Genomic DNA, 6,798 nt, shown 5'->3' on the forward strand with positions numbered 1-6,798 from the left:
GTAAAGCTCTTCATGCCATGGTCACAGGAATTAATTTTTCCAGTATGTAAGCTAGCTTTCCTCCTAACAGGCCGTGAGGGCACATAGGGTTGTGAGACGTCGAGAGTCCAATATTCTCTTTAGAAAATCGGCTCACAGATAGCGGTAAGGTTATCAGCCTTACGGTCCGGCCGCCCTTTACCCCGCAGGAACATTCCTATAGTCCATTCACGAAGACGAGACAGTTAGCGTAAACAAAGCAAGCCCCGCGTCGCCATAGCTGACAGCAAGGAGTGGACAAAGCGCGCAGTTACTTCAGTGTACTTACTGCATTCGGACGCACGTTAACCTGCATTCAGACTGAAGAGTGAACTTTGGACGCCCCTGCAACGGGACACACATCACGTGATCGCCGCATGATTTCATTCATAGAGCGAAGGAGATACCGTGTGAATTTGTTTACAAGGACTCTCTCGTCTCCGCGAATGGACTATAGTACTCATTTTTGTTAAAGGCTGAGTAGACCCCAGGTCCATAATGCGGCTGGAAGGACTAGGTAAATTGAAAAATTTCACCTCATCGGGACTCGAACCCTCGACCTTCCGGCTTGTAACATAGTGTCTCAACCAACTACGTTACTGCATGCCCCTTCCAGTATGTGGATCTGCCAGACTAGTCAGTCTGTCTTCAGCTATCATTCATTTTCGTGAATAAAATCTTCATTTAAAGAGGTGACTGACGCCTGTACTCTTTTAATACTGAATTGCGACACTGAATTGTGAATATAAGCAGAGCCGAGAGCTTGGTAAGACGATATTTTCGTCTAAAATAGTGTTGTTAATTAAAGTGTGTATCCACACGAATGCTGAAATATTCCAGCAGACTCATCGACGAATCTAAATGAAATCTAGCATTGGAAGCGTTAACAACACAGGGACCGTAATGTTTTAACCAATTTTCATATTTTCCAATGAAAAGAGCTGAAATATTGCAAATGCAGCTACAGTAGAACTTGGTTATAACGTCATCAAAGGGACATAAAAATAGTGTCGTTATAAACGAATGTCGTTGTAACCGAAATGGGCACTTTCACAGTAGTCTTATGTTAGTCACGTAAAAATCGACCAAAAACCGAGTTAAAATGTTGCATTTTTAAGTGAAATACGTAGTTAAGTACAGACTAACGTAACATTAACGTGGAATTGCCCAAATGTGTAATTTCAAAGACATATTACAGCGCTTTTCACTGACAATACACAAAATATTTCACGAATCACTTTAACTTTCTCTTCAATGCTTAAAACTTTCCTTTTCATTGCCATGTTTTCGCTACTGCACTTCTCTGGGTTTAGGCAGGAACACTATAGGGTAAGTAGACAATGTGAGGTCCTGTTAGACGAGATTCTAGGAAAGGAATGCAGTTAACAACCTGCCACGTCCTCTTGCACTATTCACGCAGTCTCACCCCACACCCTTGTTTTCGCATGAAACCCACGTTCCTCTTGCAGCCCGCGGTCGTATTCTTCCAGGACAGTCACGTCAGCAAGTAGAGAAAGTGAGGGTGGGCAGACACATCGAACTTTCCCACGATATCAGAGAAATTCAGGAATGAAAATGACGTTACATACGAGGTTGATGCATTTGTGCATGTCGTACTAAGCAAGGTATAAAACCAGTTGCTTTATGAGGAATTAGTTTGTGCCATTGAATATTTGACGCAATAGACAAGGTGTCGCAGAAACCGATGTTGCTATAACCAAGTTTTACTGTATCTTCAAAGTAGTTTCTACATCTGACATGGAGCAAATATGAGCCATTTTATTTCATAAGTTTCAAATATGTGGCAATGTGGTGGGTGCGTGAATCATGTGGGAGGAGGGGAAACCTTTCACAGTAAAATTTTCGAAACATGGCGTTTCGTAATTCGTGCATTATTTATTTGACTTATGAGAAAAATAATCAGTTACGCGTGTAGAATCTTCTCACTTGCTACTGTAAAAATCCATTTTATATAAATATCCTCACGACGCTCTCAACGCGCATGCCCTCTACAGTGCTACAGCACTGTTAAATGTCAAGGTGATCCATCAGTCTTCGTCCTTCACTGGTATACAACACAGATACAAAAAGGTCTTATATTGAATGCAGAGTTAAATGGCAAAATTAAAGTTATAATTTAAAAAATCACCCCCTCCCACCAGACCCACAACTGTGATGTAGAGGTCTGCGCTTTCGTTCAGTTCAAAGAGACCAAGGAGATTAAGTTGAAGCCTCTTCAAGGACATTCTAGATAGAGTGGAGAGAGCGGAAAGAGTGGGGAATGGGTCGGGTGCTGATATGGTGCAAGTCGCTGCTGTGAAACTAGCAGATACAACAACAACCTTATATTCCGGGTCCAAGGAACTGCAAAACCCGTATATTATTTGGATATTTTTATGAAAAATGTTCACGATAGGCGTATAGACACATATACATACATAATTTTTTTTTGAAATTGAAAACAACCTGGAAGAACAGGGGAGACGTCCTGAGAGATTTGCAAATAAGTGTATGACGTACCAAAAAAGAGTTTTGTATCATTCACATACTAAGAATGGAACACAAATACAAAGAATACGTAAAGTGCGAAGGTCAGATAAAAATGATGTGGTTGACGGCGAGTGAATGGCAGAATAGAATTGTTTGAACGTTATAATAATTATCGTGCCCCTATTATCTACTGTCTCTAAGGCTAAACTATCGAGCTCGCCTGGAATATTCACTGCACCCTCCTTATTTCACTCATATCTCTGAGCCCCACAATCCTGGTCAATGATATTTGCACTACAGTTGTAGGAAAATTTGTAAGAGACAGGTTAAACACTCCAGGAAAAACTTCCACTTGTCCACCGAAGGGGCAAAACCATTGTCAGGCGAGACAACTGTTTTATGTACGGAGTAATTTCAGCCAGAAAACTAACACCTTCAGACTTCTTAGGTCTCAAATTGAAAATATTGCATTTGAAGCGCGGTGATGCCACACAGCAGTGCCGCTCTTTCGAAAGGGCAAACTGGAGAACTGTCCAGGCCCTCTGATTTCACGAGCCCAACGAGCAATCGGAAGATCTCGGTGCTTAAATATATCCACACTGTTCCGGAATATCTCAAAATATATTTGTGGAATAAAGTTACTAATATTTGAAAGAAAAATCATTGAAGGAACTATGGACCTAATTCTGACCCAAACGGTCTAAGAAGAAGAACAACAAACGAAGAAACAAACACTTTTTTGAAACAAAAATATTGTGAAGTATATAAAAGCCCAGAGATTTGCCTTGTTGGGGTATTTGAAAGAATGCATGAAGAGAGAACAACAAAGAAAATAACTCGGAAGCCGTTATCACCCAGACCCGAAGGACGACCTAAGAAGAAATGGGAAGATGTTCTACAAGGCCTTAAGTTTATGAAGATCAGGAGTTTGAAGACGCTTGTATGAAGGAAGATGCAAGGGAAGACAATTGTTGAGGTAGACAAGACTCATCTTGGGTTGTAGAGCCGTTACAGAAGCAGATATCTGCTGAATAATATTCCATACAGCAGTCATTATCAACTATAAGATAAGCCTTAAGTCTGTCCCATTTTGAAGCGAGTCTCATCTGCTTTCGGTCATCCTGCTTGTCTACTTCTGCAGGTTCATACTGCAGAGTTCTTTGGACTATCCTCTTATGTTCCAATCGTAGACATTCGTAACATCAGTTTTTGTGTTCCTGTAATTTTTCTTATGAGAATTCCCAATTGCATGCTTACCCCAATATTTTGTTCATGATCGTAGAACGTATGTCAAGATGAAGGACATAGAAATTTCATTTCCTGTTTTATCATTGTGTCCTTTGTCAACTTCATTTAGTGTCCATATTTCAGAACCATACTTCAGCTCAGGGACCGCAATTATTTCGTAGAATCTTAGCTGTCTGTCTCTTCTAGTTTAATTTTTAGCTTTCTATTTATTGCGCCGAAAATACGTATATAAAATTCATGCAAATAATTAGTCATTTGTCATTATTATATGACATATTAATTGTGCTCATCTGTTTTATAGTAATTTTCCGATATTGGTTCTATGTATGTAAGTACATGTCTCTCTCTCTCTCTATGGCTCTATAGTCCTTCGGACGTTGGCCGCTTTTCCAAGTCTTAATTCCGTACACAGTCGGTAGGACTCCTTGGATGAGTGATCAGCCCTTAGTAAAGCCTCTAACTACACACGGAACAACACAAACACAGAATAAACGCACAGGGACATCAATTCCACTAGTGGGATTCGAACCCACGATCCCAGTGTTCGAGTGAGCGAAGACATTTAATGCCTCAGAGAGCACGGCCACTGTGATCAGCTGTCGGTACACGCAGATTGCGTGTTATACTTCTAAACATTCTGGTATTTTTAATTATAATACTGTACTTTGTTCGAACATGAGTTCGGCTGCCTTTACGAAATACTCGTGGAACACAACCTCCCTCTGAGCGGTGTGGAGTGAGATCCAGTTAAATGAGATTTGGTTCAGTATGCTTGACTACTTTTTACTTCTTGTTTCTGGAATTCTGAAATTAATACGCTCAGTTTTAATTCATCAATAAGCCTTTCCTCATGCAATATGTATCGCGGCGGGTGTTGTGGTATACACATTGACAGTAATAATTCTGCACACAGCTGTATCAAATCAAAACGTCAAAATATATACTCGAAAATATCATAGAAATTATACTGAAAGGTATCAATGAGATGAACGGCAGGAAGTATCCCACGCCTGTAAGAAATGGACGGATCTATGAGATTCTCTATCAACAGTACAAACGCGTGTAAATATAAAGTCCGGGCCAGTTTAGATGAGAAATGTGGATCAAAGACGATGTCAATAATCCTACGCAGAAGAAGAACAATTTAAGGAAGAAATGTTGCTGCTATAAATAATATTGAAGAACTTCAAATAATAATAATTTTCTTAATTAGATATATAGTCCAATCATATTGGAATCTCATTGACTCTGACGTCTTTACCAGCAGAGCATGAGTTTTTAAAGCACACGGTTCTTCGTTATGCTCACAATATCTATAGTTTAGCACGAATTAAAATATTCTTAATAATATTTTATTTTCAAAGGCTCCAGCTTTTTGCTCTTCTATTAGAATAAGGAACATAATTTACTAACAATAATCTTGTAGTATAATTGTGGCTTACATGGCTATCCATTTTCGGTGGGTCCCTTGTCACCACGGCATGGCGCGTCTTCAGGCTGTGGATGGAGGAGATGCACTCCAGGTGTGGAGGTTAGCTGCGAATATATTGAAAAAGCAGTCGTGGACAGCCGACAAAGGGTGGTATTCCAGCTTGGGGGTTGGGCGTGGAGCTCACAACTCCTCGCCTTAAAAAATAAGTTTGTTATGAACATTTGCAAGAAGCCTCGGACCTGGACGGATTCTGTGGATAAACGACCTAAGCGAAAGAAAATGGATATAAGATTTGGTACTTGGAATGTAAGAACTACGTATATGGCAGGTTCACTCAGGGCAGTGGCAGAAGAAATCTCAAAATACGTTAGATATAGTGGGAGTACAGGAGGTCAGATGGGATGCAGGTGGCACCGAACCATCAGGAGTATATATATTTTTCTATGGAAAGGGGAATGAAAATCATATCAGCAGTTAAGAGGGTAGAGTTCGGTAGTGATAGGATGTCATACATAATATGAGTACTAAGAGGTCGCTGGTGTGATATTGTCATTCTCAATGTTCACGCCCCAACAGAAGATAAAATTGATGACATAGAGAACAGGTTCTACGAAGAATTAGAACATGTATTTCATAAATTCCCGAAGTACCATATGAAATTTTTTTTAGGAGGTAAGGAAGACATTTTCAAACCAACCATTGGGAATGAGAGTTTGCATGAAATTAGTAATAATAATGGGGTTAGAGCAGCAAATTTTGTCATATTAAAAATCTTATTGTCAAAAGTACGATGTTACCACATCGTACCAATCATAAATTTACTTGGACATCTCCTGATGGGACCGGTCTATGAAACCGAGATTAATTGCCGTGGGGATCCGTTGTGCTGACCACGTGACATCCTCTATCCGCTTCAGTTGGCACTACCGTTTTAAAGAATTAATAACCTCTAAATAATATTTAAAAACCCAGTTTTAACTTCACAGAAGGGAAGGATCACTGGTTAATGACATTTGAGGAAATAATCATTGTTTATACTGAGAATCATATGAAAAGATGGGTACGCTGTGTGGGCAAAGTTCAGAGTTTTATGTTAAAGCAGTTAGTACATAAGTAACCAGTTAACACCGCTTTTTTTCAACCCGCCTTTGTTTATATGAGCTCAGTCGGAATGGTGCTATCCCTGCTACACCTGTTTCTACCTTAGGACAGTGTATGATGGCTACTGGAAGTTGTTCTCACAGATCAAACTAAGGAAGATCGGTATAGGTACGGGAAACTAGCTGGGTCGGTTTGCATGGGTCTCAGGGTAGCGATGCCGCAGAAAGCGTTTTCTGAGAGTTGAGCCAATTGACGTTTATTCACCTTTTTGTTCTCCAAACAACTGTTAATTTTATGTATCCTTATGCTTTAAGATATAGCCTTACACGATCTGCAAGCTAGGTCTCGGAACGTGCAAGAGTCACGTCCGTTCACTTCGGAATATGGTGAAAGTCTCCTTTATGGAATGGCTTGCACACCCCACGCCGGGAATTCGAAAGAATTCGAATTCTCCATAGTGTGGACATATACATGTCATCCCATCTTCCGTAAGGAAGCTTGAACGAGGC

This window comes from Cryptotermes secundus, unplaced genomic scaffold, assembly GCF_002891405.2.
Source record: "Cryptotermes secundus unplaced genomic scaffold, Csec_1.0 scaffold967, whole genome shotgun sequence".
Classification (NCBI taxonomy): domain Eukaryota; kingdom Metazoa; phylum Arthropoda; class Insecta; order Blattodea; family Kalotermitidae; genus Cryptotermes; species Cryptotermes secundus.